General features: G+C 40.2%; 1 protein-coding gene across 2 annotated transcripts in view; it reads right to left on the bottom strand.

Moving 5' to 3' along the window:
- FAT2 (FAT atypical cadherin 2) overlaps window positions 1–11,880 on the bottom strand; it is a 109,239-nt gene extending 97,359 nt beyond the window's left edge. Inside the window, exon 1 of one of the 2 annotated variants that reach the window (XM_031953557.1) lies at window positions 11,282–11,880. The gene's annotated coding sequence lies outside the window, so the exon portion shown is untranslated. Of the gene's footprint in view, window positions 1–11,277 lie in introns of both variants that reach the window. The other variant, XM_031953556.1, reaches the window with a different exon arrangement.
- Between the last annotated feature and the right edge of the window lie 3,366 nt (window positions 11,881–15,246).

Consider the following 15,246-nt stretch of genomic DNA (forward strand, 5'->3'; position numbering starts at 1 on the left):
GAACATTATTCTAGGTTTGCTACTCACTGCTACTTGAATAGTTAGGGATCCACTGCACCTGCCTTCCCTAGAGATAAAGCTAATCTAGCAGGATCTTATCCCCACACACATTCTTCAGTAGTATAGAACAATAGAATGTCAGAGCTGTCAATCAGTTTTGTGTTATCCAGTCATTTCAGTCACGTCCAATTCTTCATGACTCCATTTTGGGGGTTTCTTGGCAAAGATAATAGAGTGGTTGTCCATTTCTTTCTCCAATTCATTTTATGGATGAATATAAGGCAAACAGGGTTAAGTGACTTGCTCAGAGTCATACAGCTGGCCAGATTTGAACTCAGGAAGATGAGTCTTCCTGACTCCAGGGCCAGAGCTTTTTCCATTGTACCACCTGGTTGCCTGTGCCAATTACCTTTAGGATACTGAATAACTAAAGTCCTTAGAAAATGAAAATAGGATATTAAGAGCTAAGGATAGCCTAGAAATCATTATCTTTTGTGTATACTACTGTACTTGATAGAGATGAAACAGTTTCCCACAGGAGATAATATAGTAGCAGATTCTCAAAAGGGAATCAAAGTTTCATCAAGCAGAGATATTGGATGGTACAGAGTGATTGATAATTTTTATTAGTAAACTCAGAATTAGCATAAGATAGTCACAAAACAATGTGCTGAGGTGTATGGGGCAAGTTTGTTTCTACTTGGGGGAATCAAATGGAGAATCTTGCAGGAGGTGACACTGGAATTGAATTTTAAGGGATGGATAAGAGTTTAACAAATAAAGATCAGGTAGGTGGAAATTTCAAGCATAAAGAACAATCTGAAAAAGAGGGACAAAAGCATTCAAGAGCAGTCAAAGTTTTCCAGTTTGAAATTTTCATTTATAAAACACTAGCATTTATAGAAAAATTTTAAGGTTTGCAGAGCACTTCACAAATATTATCTCATTTGATTCTCACAGCCATCCTGGGAGGTAGCTGTTATTATTACTCCATTTTACAAAAGAAGAAACAGAGATAGACAGAAGTTAAGTCCAGAGTCACCCAGGTAGCTTGCATCTGAGGCTGGGTTTGAACCCAGAATTTGCTGACTCCAAGTTCAGTGCTCCATCCACTGGGGCACCTAGTGTCTCTACCTTATGTCTCTACCTTACACTAAGGGGAATAAATGAAATAAGATTAGAAAATGAGGTTTGTGTCAGATTATGGAGATCCTTGAATATCAGGCAAATGAGATCGAATTTCATCAGGGAATTGCTGAAGCTTTTTAAGGAGAAGTGACATGGCCAAATATATGAAGATTATTCTGGCAGCAGTAGGAAGCATGTGGCAGTGACAGAGAAGGGAAGAAGCAGATCCAGAGCTCGGTATGAACATTCATGAGTCATTTTTAAAATGTTCTCTCAGTGACCATGAAAGTTCCTGGGGAGAAGGCAGCCTGGTATAACAGAAAACAATCTAGATCGTGAGTCAAGAACGAAGTCCTAGTCCATGTTCTGACACTGACAGTGTCTGACTGACCTTAAACTAATCACTTCTCTCTTTTCAATGGAAGAAACTGAGGAACAGAAGGGTAAGTGAAAGTTAGGGACTGTAACTCAGATCTCTTGATTCATGGTCTCAGCTTTTTCAGTTCCTGACTCCCAGCATAAGCCTAGTTTCACTAGATAGTTCTATAGCTTTGGGCTTCCTGCTACCTCTCCCTCCCCCACACTGTACCTCAGTTCTCAGAAAGGGAGATATGAAAGAAGGGAAGAGGAGGAGGAAGGTATAAGTGGAATCCCTTGGCCCCTCAACCAGTTTTCCTTCCTTTCCCACCTTCCCCCTTTGGCTTTCTCCAGTTCTGCCTGTAGGCTCCCCTTTGCCAGGATGTAGCAGAGTTGGGACAGCTTAGGGCAAACCTGAGGCAAACAACAGGTTGAGGCATGCTGGAACAGCTTTCCAATCAAGCAGTCCTAGGTTAGATTCCCAGCTCCATCCATGTGAAGAGGGAGGAGTAGTAAAACCCCTCTCAATACTGGCCTTAGGAATGCCCTTCCCCAATCCCTCTTACTGCCTATACAAATCCTACACAAGAGCTATCTCACATCCCACTTTCTCGTGACAGCCCTTTTTTAACCAGAGAGTTCACAGTGATTGCTCTTCTTTGAAACATTTTCTAGGATTTGTATCTAGGAATTAAGCACAACCAGAAATTAAGCAGATCATTTGTATTTTCATATCTCTCTGATATGTTCCTTTCCCTCAACTCAGTCACAGCCTTACTTCAGGCCTTTAACCCCTCTTGCTTGGGCTGTAACAAGAGGCTCCCAACTGGTTCTCCTTGCCTCTTCTCTTAAATTTACTCCCTAATCAATCCCTTTGTTCAGGCAGCTAGGTGGATCGAGTCAGGAGGACCAGAATTCAAATCTGATTTCAGACACTTGACACTTACTAACTTTTGCTCAACTACCACAGTGATTTTTCTATAAAAATGACCTATCTCCCTCTCTCTCTATTCCATGAACTTAGTGATTCCCTATTACCTGCAGAATCAAACATAAACTCCTCTCTTTGGCATTTAAAGCTTTTAATGCCCCCCCTTCCTATCTTTCCAGGTTCCTTAACTTTTCTTCTCTTCCACAAACTCTATATTCCAGCAATGCTAACCTACTTCTAACTGCCACACCATCTCCTGTCTCCATACCTTGTGAAAGCTGCCCCCCATGCCTGGAATATTCTAGCTTTCCATTTCCATTTTTTCTTTCCCCTGGCTTCCTTTAAGACTCAGTTCAAATAGACCATTCCCTTCCTAGAGTAATTCCCACTTCCACTGTATAAATCTTAAATTTATCTAGTTGTTACTCATCGTCTCCCCTAGTAGAATCTGAGCTCCTTGAGGGCATAGTCCATGTTTTTGCCTTTCTTTGTATTCCTAGTCCTTAGCACAGTACCTAGTAAGTGGGGAATCTGAGTGGCCCAGTAGATAGAGTATTGGGCTGGAAGTGAGGAAGTCTTGAAGTCAAATCTCACCTCAGGTAGTTACTAGCTATGTGAACTTGAACAAGTCACCTCACTTTTGCCTGCCTCAGTTTCCCCAACTGTAGAATGGGGATGCTAATAGTACCTAAGGTTGTTACAAGGATCAAGTGAGACAGAATTTGTATAGTGTTTGGCACATTGGGGGCTATATAAATGCTAACTATTACTATTGCTGTTATGAATAATAAATGTTTATTCTTGTTGACTTAATATTCTCAAAAACTTATCAAAACCAGAAACCTCATGCTCCCCCTCATCCTAGTAATTCCAAAACTTCAAAAAAGTTCCTTCCTTCAAAAGTCAGACATTATAGAATGAACATACAACTATAGTCAGAAATTGTTGTTCAATCATTTTTCAATCATGTCTGACTCTTTATGATCCCATTTGGGGTTTTCTTGGCAAATACTGGAATGAGTTGCCATTTCCTTCTCCAGTCATTTTACAAATGAGGAAAGTGAGGCAAGCAGTATTAACTGACTCACACAGCTAATTTATGTTTGATGTTGGATTTGAATTCAGATATTCCTGACTCCAGACTCAATGCTCTACACACTGCCCCAGCCAGCTAACAAAAGACATGAGTTCAAATCTTGGCTTCAAAACATATGAAGTTAGCCTGTCTAGACAAATTAATTTTCCTTGTCTGGGCCTAGATTTCCTTATCTGCAAAATGAGAGGGTTGGACTTTTTATGATCTCTATAATACCTTCCAGCTTTAAGTATCATAATCTTAAACCACTTTAGCTAATATTTTCTCATCTCTGAAATGAAGATAACAATACTTGTACTATCTATCTACGTGATGAGGATTCTGTGGCAAAATATTCTGTACATACACTGTGGAACATTATAGAAACAGGTGCCATTGTTTATAGCCCCATTCATTCATTCATTCATTCAACTATTCCTCAGACATTTAGTAAGTGTATATTATAGCATGAGAAAGCCATCAGTAGATAATGGGGAAAGAAAATTTTTGGATAAAATGCAGTTCTTGCCCTCATGGAGTTTACAGTCTGGGAGGAGATGCCCTGTTTGCAACAATAATCAATAGGTCCTTCTGTTCGGGATCCCAACACTAGTCATGCAGAGACAGAACTGGGGAGAAGTGGAGGAGGAGTAGAAAAAGGAAATGTTTAAAAATATACTTGAAGTCCCATGACTTCAGAAAACTTGTAACCCAGTGGGAGAGATAAAACCACAAACCCAACATATCATGGAATACTAAAGCAGTGGCTTGATGTTACACAGCAAGTGAATGGTTGAGCCAGGGTCACAACCCTAACCCACAGGGTTCTTTCCAAACTACCATACATCATTGGGGATCTTTCCTCTTTTAATATTCACGAGGTATTTCACTTATATATGTGTTCTTTCTATTCTTCAGCATCTCCATCCCAACCAGCAGATCCCTATCTTTTTCCATGGCTTGGATGTCATGACCATATCCATCCCACTCACAGTCCTTAAAATTTAAATTTTCCACCTATCAAGAAATCAACATCCCAGAGTTATAACAACATAGTTCTGATCACAACTCTATTGCTCCCAAGACCAGGAAGAACAAACGTTTTAGTTTCAGGAATCAAAAAATTTCAGACCCATACCAAACCAGAACAAAATACCAGAAAAGGGAAGATGATCCAAGCTTTAAAGATCTGGCCCATGGAAGAAAGATTAGAGCTGTTCTGGTGGCCCCAGAAGGGAAAACTAAATTCAGTGAATGAAAATTGTAAGGAGGAAGATTTGAGTTTAGCAAAGGGAAAAGTAAAGCTGCTGGATGGGGCAGTGGATAGAGTGCTGAGTACGAACAGCAAGACCTGAGATCAAATGATAATTCAGTCATTTATAGCTATGTGACCCTGGCAAGTAACTTAACCCTGTTTGCCTCAGTTTCCTCATTTGTAAAATGAGTTGGCAGAGGAAATGGCAAAACCACTCCAGTATCTTTGCCGAGGAAACCCAAATGGAGTCGCAAAGAGACTAAAACTACTGAATGATAACAAAAAAGGGGGAAATATCTGAATAATTCAACCTGTTTCAAAGTGGAATGGGATGTCTTAAAAGTGAAGTATCCAAGAAGCTAAATAGTCACTAGGGAATGATGAAAAATAGATCCCTTCTCAGGTATATGTTAAACTCAAGTTTAACCTTGAGTTTATGAACCTTATGAACCTTATACCTCTGAGATACTGTGATTCTAGGACTCCTAACTACTACCTTGGCAGTTACCTCTTTCACTCTAGGATCCCAAGGCTGAATTAGAGTGAACTGGCTTTCTAAAAGACCTGGATGACTTGTTGGTTCATCAGATGATTAGGAGGGACTAGAGGGGAATCCAACTGCTTGGATACCCAATGGACATACAAGCCCATGTGCACAAGTTAACATCATCACACAAGTGGCAGGAACAGTCCAGTTCTACAGGCATGGAAGCCAACAGCGTGGACCTCGAAGCCTAATGGGAATTCCAATGAACCCTTTGCTGGGAGTTCTTTCCCCCACCACACACACACACACACACACACACACACACACACAGCTGTTCCTGGACCTTTAGCTAAGGAATTAGCCATATGGCCTCTCTAATTCTGTAAGCTCCTACACCTCACGCTCTGGGCCTCAGTTTCTTCATATGTAAAATGAGGGGGTTAGAATGATTTTTGGAATTCCCTAGTGAACAGGACTAAGCAGACAAAGATGAAAAATCACCCAGTACCCAGGCAAGTCAACAATAATTTATTAAATGCCAGCTATGTGTTAGGCACTATGCTACCGGCAGGCCCCAGAAATGAAGTCCAAAGACCTGGTTCAGAATCCTAGTTTCACCATTTACTAGTTATGTGACCCTAGACAAGTCACTTAACTTCTCCAAGCCTCAATAATCTCATTTATAAAATGGAGATAATGATGTTTGTATTACCTTCCTCACAAGGTTATAATGAGGATGTTGTAAACTTTAAAACATTATGTAAATGTCAGCTACAATTATTGTCATTACTACTATTAATAATAATAATAATTGGAGAAAAGACATGTAGATAAACAACACATGATAGAATGGGATAAATGAATAGGAGGGGGCAGAGAGGGTGGAAAGATTGAGTAAGGATCACTTTGAACTGAGGGATAGGAACTGGGATCAAGCATAGTCCCATGAAGGAACTAGCATCTGATTGGGCTACAAAGGAAGAGAAGGAAATCAACAAATAGAGATGTAGGGTGGGTATGGTCTAGGGCAGGGGTCCTCAAACTATGGCCCACGGGCCAGATGTGGCAGCTGAGAATGTTTAACCCCCTCACCCAGGGCTATGAAGTTTCTTTATTTAAAGGCCCACAAAACAAAGTTTTTGTTTTTACTATAGTCCAGCCTTCCAGAAGTCTGAGGGACAGTGAACTGGCCCCTTATTAAAAAAGTTTGAGGACCCCTGGCTAGGGTTAGAGAATGAAATACACAAATTCGTGGATGTAGGAGAAAACAGAATGAACCCAAGAAATGGTAAACAGTCCAGTTTAACTATGTAGAGTATGCAAAGGAAAATAATATGAAATAAACCTAGAAAGGTAGTTTCAAGCCAAACTATGTAGAGCCCTGAATGTACTATGTAGAAGTGATGGTGTCTGAACAAGAAATTTTCGTTAGGAGAATTATTTTAATAATATATACAGAATGAATTCGAAGTGGGCAGTATGAATGCATGGAGACTAGTTAGGAGATCTACAGTGAATGTCCAAGATATATAAAACTGCGCATGCCGTTTGATTCAACAATATCCCTACTAAGTCTGTACCTCCAAAAAAAAAATCAAAGGAAAAGAAAAAAGGACCTATGCCTACAAAAATATGCATAGCAGCTCTTCATGTGTTTGTAAAGAATGGGAAATTGAGGGGATGCCCATTGGGGAATAGTTGCAGAAGTTGTGGTATGTGGTTGTGATAGGATACTATTGTGTTATAAGAAACAATGAGCAGGATACTTTTGGAAAAACTTGGAAAGACTCATGAATTGCTGCAAAGTGAAGAAAGGAGAACCAGGAGAACAATGTATTTGGTGACACTGAATTATTGAAACAATGATTAACTTATTATTAGGGTACTCTCCTCTCTCAAAATATCTTGTATTTACTTATTTTTATGTTGTACAGACTGTACCTCCATCCCCAATAAAATGTAAGTACTTTGAGGGCAAAGAGTGATTTTCTTTTTTTCTGTGTGTGTCTAGCACCTAGCATCACACCTTGCACTTAGGAGTCAGATCATAAATCCTGACCAAACTAAATACAAATGGATTAACTCACTGTCAGCATGAATCCAGTAGATGGATTCAAGACGAGTTAGAATTGATATAATTGGAGATCAATTAGAAATGGAGTAGGGGGGCAGGGTGGAGCATGGAGAGAGGAAAGTTAAGGATGTCTCCAAAGTTTTGAACCTGAACAATGGGAACAGGAATGCCCCTGACAAAAATAGGAAAGGTAAAAGAAGAACATGCATTTCTAAAGAAATCTGTAGAGACTTAGTGAGGAATTTCAGTACCAAATAATGGAATCAAATCATCTTGGACTGGGAAAGATGTCTAGTTCAAAACTTTGTGAAATAATAATGATGAGTATTTGTTGCAAAAGGAAGTAATTCCACATAGTTCCTGACCTCAGCAAACAATAGTCAGAGGCATCAGAGATGAAGCTGTTCTCCAGCTACAGTGGGGTGACAGTGGAGTGACTCACCTCCAGGATGAACCAAGCCCATTTAAGAAATGGGCAAGTGTTGAGGGAGCTGGGTTAAAAAGAAGGTGGTTAAAGACAACCCCAGTATCTTGGTGCACACCAAATCTTAAGCTCACTTTGAGAACATCTTAGGGGAGTATTCAGTAAGAGTGGCCATGAGTTCAGCAAGAAGCATGGGAAAAGCAAGACTGCAATGACAATAGCTGTAAGACATAAGACAATTCTTTCCACCTTGATTTCACACCCACTATCTTTTAAGCTATACAATTATCTCAGGAAGGTAATGGCAAGTATTATTAATCTCATTTTACCAAGGAAGAAATAAATCAAGGCTCAGAGAGGGGAACCAGTTTCCAAATGATTATAAAATAAGTCATTAGCTGGACCTGGATCCAGACTGAGGTCTCCCGTCTCCCACTTTTATTAAAGTGGGAGCATCCCAGTTAGAATCTTGACATTTCTTCTCTGGTTCATTTCTGAAAGTCTTGTGCTTCCCCTTCCAACAATTTTCCTTGCTCTTACCCCAAACTCAGCCTTGAGAGTCAATTGTGACACAATTAATCCTTAATGAGAAGAGTCAGAGAACCGAACCAGAGACCAACATAGCTATGGCTACAGTTGCCTGAGGCTAAAAACAGGCTTCTTTCTCTAAGTCCCAGGCTAATGATTAGTTGCAATCAAAGCTGTAGAATGGGTACCTACTATGCCCAAATTATCTCAAGGAGCTCTAAGGGGCTCTATTGGGAAGAGAGAGAGGAGAAACTGATTTGTCCCTGCTTCCAGGCTGATCCAAGCCATAAAATACGGGAAAGTCTTGAGGAAGGTAAGCAAGACAGGAAGTAACTGAAGGAAGCCCAAGCTTCTTAATGCATACTAGGTCTTAAACTTACTCTGAGAACATCTGAGAGGAAAGCTTGAGAAGGATAGCCATGAACACATCAGAAAATATGGGAGATGTGATCCCACAGTAACAACAGTAGTAATATTTTATATTCCTTATGACTGTGAGACCTTTCTGGGCCTCAGTTTCTTCTTCTGTAAAAGAGGCTGAATGAGTGAATTAGATGACCTCTTAGGTCTTTCTAACCCTGATAATCCAATCAGCCCCTATCCCAACTCATATTTCAAGGGACTGAACATAAGCTAAATCCAATAGCTCAGGACAGATTAAAGACCATCTGAGTATATCCAGTGGGTGTGTCTCTTCTGGACAGCCTAAGACACTAACTAGCCCAGACAACTAGCCCAGATATAGCAGGACTGACTAAGTCCTATCCAATAATTCAGTATTCCCTGAATTCTCACACCTTGGTAAGAAACTGATCTGCCCCGCGCCCCCCCCCCCCATCAGACATATATAGGAGATACACATCATTGCTCAATAGCCAAAATCAACCTTGGTCTAGTTGGACAAGGCAAGCAGCTCTACCTAGAATCACAAGTGCAGGTATACTTTCTGCATTCTCTCCCCTCCCCCACAAACCAAGCAGATAGTGTCTTGCACATAGTAGGCACTAAACACATATTGGTTGGATTTATTGGCATCATAAGTCTCAGTAGTTTCCAATATGACCCCCACCTATGTATCAGCACTTAGACATGATGCACCTTTCTCTACTGACTCACATCCCCTGGACACTTCCCCTAGTCACACTTATTGCGGATAACCCTCTGAGGACACAAGTTGGCAATGTTCTCCCCCCACCACCACCACCAGAGCCCCACCCTGACTGCTAGCCCTGAAATACTGAGTTGAGACAAGTATATTCATGCATGTTCAAACCCAGATCTAGCATTAGAAGTTTCCAGGTTCTTTCCAGGTCTAATAGTCTATGTTCTGTGTTCTAAAGTCCCTTCTAAATTTAACATTCTATGTTCAAATATTCCTCAAGCTCTGATACTCTGTGTTCCAAATTCTGTTCCAATACTGATATTAAAATTTCCCTTTTCCCCATCAGGTATCCAAAGCCTAATTTTAATCCAAAAAGAGTGCCTATTTAAAATATCAACAGTGTGTTGTAGTAGATAAAGCTGGCTTTAAAGTTAGAAAGACTTGGATCCAAGTCTGACCTCTGAAATATACATAAATACATGTGTGTGTGTTTAATATATATATATATAAATATGTGTGTACTTCTATATATACGTGTATATGTATATAGCTATGTATATATATACATAGCTATATACATATATAAAGATAAAGATACATATTATTGTATAATATATGTATGTATGTACATGTATGTGTATATATGTGTCTATGTATATATACATAGCTATATACATATATAAAGATAAAGATACATATTATTGTATAATATATGTATGTATGTACATGTATGTGTATATATGTGTCTATGTATATATATATATATGTATATATAAATGTGCTCCTGAGAAGACACCCAATTTCATGGTGCTCTAGGCAACTCTGTAAGAATATAAATTGCTGACAAGGTGCTGCTGACCTGCATTAGTAGGAGTTTCCTCAAGGGAATTTCCTGTATCAATAAAAGCAAAGATTCAGTCTCTATTCTAAATAAAGAACCTATTACTTGCATTATATTTTGTAAATCCATTTGAATATATACACACAAAAACCTCCTCAAAAATCTCTAGCCCTTAAGGAGCTCACATCTGCTAAGATTCCAGCTTCTTTTCTACCAAGAAGGCAATCCTCAGCAGTGGGAAGAAAAGGAAAAAAGAAAACACCAAAATCCAGAGAAACAGCACCCAGGACGTTGAACCCTTTCTGATGCCAACCACAACCTCATGTTCCTAACGGAGCCTACATTTTCTCTTTTCTCCTAATCTCCCCCCAATTTATCTGACAGGGACCATACATTTACATCTGGAAGGGCCAACGCCAGCATTTTCATTTCACAGATGAGGCTGAGAGAAATTACTTTTCCGGGGTCACATGATTAGTATCTGAGGCAAGATTTGAACCTAGGTCTTCCTAACTTTGAATCCAGTATTCTATAGTATCTCCTCCCCCACAAAAAAAAAAAAAAAAAAAAAAAAAAAAAATCTAGGGCTCTATACTACAAAGAGAACAACTGCCCTGCGAAGTTTTCAGTTTCCAAAAGATAAAAAGATCTTTGAAACTTCTATCACATCCCACCCTCATATCAAAGATAGAATCCTAGAATGTCAAATCTTAAATGATCTACAGAACCGCATATCGAGCCTTGGAAGAGCCTTTAGCTCAGAAGTAGAGTAGAACTTAGAGCCCATGCAGTCCAGTTCCTTCATTTTAAAGATGAGGAAACTGAGGCGGGGAATGGGAGCGATGGTTTACAGAGCTAGTTAGCAACAGAACCAGGACCAGAACCAGAACTCCTTTTTCTGACACCCCCCTGAAACTAGCTCTTTCCACTGCACTGCCCCATTCCTGTAGGAGTGCCTAACTCCTCTTGCTTCTGTTACACCCTCCAGCCCCGTTTGCCACCTTCGCCGCCTCCCACCCCCAGCCCCGACCCCGCACGCGCACACATCTCGATGGCGCAGGTATGCCGGACTTACCTACCGGCGAGTGCCCAACGTGAGGAAGGAGTCTCTTCGAAGCAGTTCTGTAAGGACCTTTCAGACCCGGAGTGGCAAGGCGGGCTGGGTCGCCTCCATGGGGGTAGAGGGAGACGAGAGCAGAGGGGCAAGCGGAATAGGGGTGGGGGGCTCTGAGGGTGAGGAGGCGCAGACAGTGGCTGCCAGCGCGGGGAGAAGCAAGTACAGGCTGAGAAAGTTGGAGGAGGTGTGTCCCCGCCAGGGAGAAGGCGGAGGAAAGAGAGGAAGGGAGAGGGTGAAGAGGAGGAGACAGAGCTGTTCCCGGCTCCCCGCCTCGACTCTCGGGAGAGGCGAACCGGTTTGTCGCCCGCTGGGGTCCCCAACGCCGTTCCCTCCCCCGCTACTCCGAGTTTTCCACCCCCACGCCCCAGCCCGGGACTGGGGGGGGGGGTGTAAAATTGAGAGTGAGCAGGGAACTTGCTCTGGGAAGAAGGGTCCTGGAAGCGTGCCCTTGGGTCTGAGGGTGGTGAGCTTGGTGGAAAGCCCCGCAAATGGATGGGTCCCCAACCTGGATGGCCTACACTTGCCAGGGCTGGACAGATGTCCAAACAGATTCTCCGACCGTCAGAGCTGGACAGAGCTTTAGCGTCATATAGCAATCCTCGCCTTCTCATTTTACAGATGAGGAAAATGAGGCCCCGAGAATGAAAAAGACCCCAAGAGCACACAGCAAGTAGCAATCAGGATCTGAGTCCCAATTCCGAATCTAATATTCTTTCTACTGCTCCACAAAATCTTACCGACAAAGCCCCATCCTCTACTTTTTGAACCCTTCGTTTTTGAAGGATATTTTGCTGTGATGATAAGTGCTGGTGTTAAGTTAGACACTAGGAAGAACTTAGCTATATGAAATTGAGAGACACTGCAAGGGGCATTTGCCCAGGGTTATTTTTGACGGAGATTTGGAGAGAAGAAAATGGTTTGAGTTCAGTACTCATCAGAGAGGAAAGAATACCTAGCATTTCTATGGCACTTTAACGTTTTTAAATTACCTCATTTGATAAATTACCTCATTTTATTCTCACAACAAATTTATGAGGTGCTGTTATTATCCCATTTTTACAGATTAGGAAATTAAGATAGGTGTTAACTGACTTTCTCAGAGCCACACAGCCAATATGTCTGACGCTGAATTGGAACACAGTTGCTTTTGAGTCCAGGTCTAGCACTACCCAATGCCACACTCAAAAGTTTCACTTGCAGTGAAACGTCCAACTACAGCAAAACAAGTCTATTGAAGAGAGGGTAAAAATGTGGAGGTACTTCACAAAAAACATAGTGGGAGAGATAGCAGGGACTGACTGCTCCAGCATATGTAGACAGAAGAATACTTATTGAGAAGTGGTTCAGACAAACCACCAGAAGAAAATTTGAGAATTTAGAGGTCATTTTCAGCTGGGAGAAATCAGTAAAAGCTCACTGAGGGGTTAGGATCATTGAGGGACCTTAGACTTTGAAGGAAGAAAAGAAAGAGATTACCAAAGGAAGCGGAAAATTGGGAGACCATTCCAGACATGGGGAGTGATCTGTGTAACTCCACTGAGTTAGGAAGGAGTTAAAGGTAACTATTAGTCCAGTTCACCCAAAGTTTTTAAATCAGTCAACAAGCATTTATTAAGCACCTAGAATGTGCTAGGCACTAAGGATGCAAAGGGGAAGGGAATAAGCCTTTATATTGTGCCTACTATGTGCTAGATTTTGTGCTAAATGCTATTTATAATTATTATCTTATTTGGTCCTCATAACAGCCCCTTGGGTACTATTATAATCCTCATTTTGTAGTTGAAGAAACTTAGGCAAATAGGTATACAGTTCAAACATTTACTGATAATAAATCAGTATTTAGTTTCTGAAATTTTTTAAAATTTATTTTATCTTAAAGAAATTTATTTTAAAAGTTTTTTGGTATATATATATAATTTTACCATTTATTAAAGATTAAAGCAAATTTGTATACTAATGAGATGAATGTGCTTCTTTATTTTTACATAAAGAATTAAATCTTGGCCCAAGGTCACATAACTGGTAAGTGTCTGAAATCAACTTTGAACTCAGAGATTCCTGATTCCACACCCAGTATTGTGATACCAGCTAGGTATCTTTCAAATACAAAGCATGAAAGAGCAAGAGATCTTACACAGTTAAAATTCCCTTTTTAAAAAGGAAGCAAGTACATATACACTTTTATGTACACATAAAAACACATATAGACATACATAAACAAAACAAATACAAAGAGAAAAACCACAATTAAATACAAAGTAGCTTGGAGAGGAGAGCACTTGCAGCTGGGGAGATCATGAAAGGGCAGTTCTTGAACTTCATCTTAAAGGAAGAGAGAGATTTGATAAGGCAGGGATGAAGAAGGAGCACATTCTACTAATGGGAAACAGTCAATGCAAAGGCAAAGAGATGGAAGATGAGTGCACGAGTGAAGAACAGAAAGAAAGCCAGTTTGGCCAAATCACAGAGCGGGGAAGAAGAGTAGAATAAAATGAGGCTGGAAATATGGATAAGTTGGAACCAAATTGTAAAGATAAATCAATGAGCATTTATTAAGTGCCTATTATGTACCAGGAATTGTGCTTATAAATGTCAAATAGAAAGATAACATTTTATCCTAGAGGAAATAAAAGGACATAGATTAAAATAAGGAGGGACAGCTAGAGGGCAAAGTGGATAGAGCACTGGCCCTGGACTCAAGAAGACCTGAATTCAAATCTACCTCAGACACTTAATACTTACTAGGTCTATGACCCTAAGCAAGTCACTTAACCCCAATTGCTTCTCAAAAAAGCAAAAACAACAACAAAAACCCAGATAGACTGAAATAGGTTGAAGCCATACTGTGGAGGACTTCCAATGTTATAATGATGTTATATTATCAGTTAGCAATAGGAAGGCAGTAACAGGTTTTGAGCAGATAAATAATATAAAAACAGAGCATTTGGAAGATTGTTTTGAAGGGGAGAGAAGAAGAAAAAAAGAAAGAGGTGGGTAGGGAATGAAGGAGAGAGGAGAAAGGGAGGGAAAGAGAAGAAGGGAAGGAGAGACACAGAGAGAGACACAGAGAGGGAGGAGAGAGGGAGAGAAGGAGGGAGAGGGAGAAGGAGAAAAATGGAGGGAGAGGGAGAGGGGGAAGACGAAGAGGGAGAGAGAGATGGAGATAAGAGTATAGAGCAGAGCTTCTTAAATTATGGGTTGGGACAACTGGTATGTGGGGGATTGCAAAAAAATTGGCAACAGTAAAAGATATCAAATATTCTGCCAAGATTTAATTCTTTCTTTAAAAATGAAGAAATATATTCATTTCATTAATATGCACATTTGATTTAATCTTTAATAAATAGTAAATATCAAAGAAATGTTTTAAAAATAAATTTCTTAAGGATTTATCATCAGTAAATGTTTGACTTGCATACCTATTTTATATACCTATAGACCCAGGGCTTTTGTAAAAATTTCTTGTAAGAAAAGAGGTTGTAAGTAGAAAAAAGTTTAGGAAACCCTGGTGTAGAGAATAAAGTGCTGGATTTAGAATTCTAACCCTCAGGTTCAAGGCTCACATAATTTACTTATTAGCTGTGAAACTGTGACCAAATCACTTAATGTCTCCAAACTTCAACTTTTTCATCTGTAAAAGAAAGATAGCTGGCTCACAGGATTGTTGTGAGGAATAAATGAGATTGTGTATGTGAAATGTTTTGCAAACTTAAAATACTTCATAAACATGAGCTAATTGTATAAAGAAGGATAGACAGGAGACCAGGTTACTTTAACAGTTCAGATTAGATATGAAGAAGAACTGAACTAAGATTACAGAGTGAGTGGAGAAAAGGGGACAGGTAAGAGAGATTCTGTGGAAGTGTGATCAGTACGACTTGGCAACTGATTAAATGTAGAGGATGAGGGAGAGAGAAGAGCCAAAGA

Source organism: Sarcophilus harrisii, chromosome 2 (assembly GCF_902635505.1).
Source record: "Sarcophilus harrisii chromosome 2, mSarHar1.11, whole genome shotgun sequence".
NCBI lineage: Eukaryota > Metazoa > Chordata > Mammalia > Dasyuromorphia > Dasyuridae > Sarcophilus > Sarcophilus harrisii.